Consider the following 1,009-nt stretch of genomic DNA (forward strand, 5'->3'; position numbering starts at 1 on the left):
TATATATTCTTTGTATATATGGGCAGGAGATTTTCTCTCAAGCAAGTTTGGTTAAATTTAATGGCAAGATTATTATTGCAGAGTTTTTTATCTGCCTTTTCTCTTTCTCTGAGAACCTTTTTCCCTTCCACGGGAAGTTGTCTTATAATGTCACCATATGACATTGTTTTGTATGTTACTTTGGGCATGGCTTTACCAAAGTGAATAACTGGCCAGAACGCGTTTTCACACTATTTAGTGCTTCATCAGTGGCTAGAGTGTGAATATCTGATTGAATTTTTGTACCTTACCTTTCTTAGATTGCACAATCCTACGTCATGACAACAGCTCATATATCTATTGTTATTCTTCTTATCCAAATAGTGTTAAATATTCAGTCTTCTCTTCTATATTTCTTAAAGTTTTCCGTATCTGTAGTCCTGCATTCATTGATGATGAAATCAGAAATGTTTTTAACATTGGGCTAAAATTAAGATACCTTAAACAATTCCTTGATATTGCTTACAATTTTGCAAGGAAATAATTTTCAATTTCCCAACAAAAATTATCTTGCAGTTATCATAATGTTTTAATTTGCCTTATCAAGAAAATTTGTTAAGTGCCATAGAATTATTAAAAAGATTTAACGTAAAGGTAATTTTTAAGAATAATAGTACAGTAAAACATATGATCATCAACAATAGTAATGAAGTTAAAAAGAGGATGCATTTATAAAATTCCTTGCAAAACCTGTAATCATTGTTACATACAGTAGATCAAACTACCAAACCCTTAAACATCAGAACTGAACAACATAAGTAAAATGATAGGGATGGAAATAACTCTAGTGGAATCTTCAAAAATGTTAAATTAAATGGTCATCCTGTTGATTGGGGTAATGCCCATGCCAAATTTTGCATGGATAACATAATAGTAAGAAACTTAATAGAGTGTAGTTGATCCATACCACCAGTGATCAAAATACTAACTTACACAAAGGCTTATATAAACTTGACAATTTTATCTGCCA

The sequence above is a fragment of the Oratosquilla oratoria genome, chromosome 22, assembly GCF_046742065.1.
Source record: "Oratosquilla oratoria isolate Oo_2021 chromosome 22, ASM4674206v1, whole genome shotgun sequence".
Lineage (NCBI taxonomy): Eukaryota > Metazoa > Arthropoda > Malacostraca > Stomatopoda > Squillidae > Oratosquilla > Oratosquilla oratoria.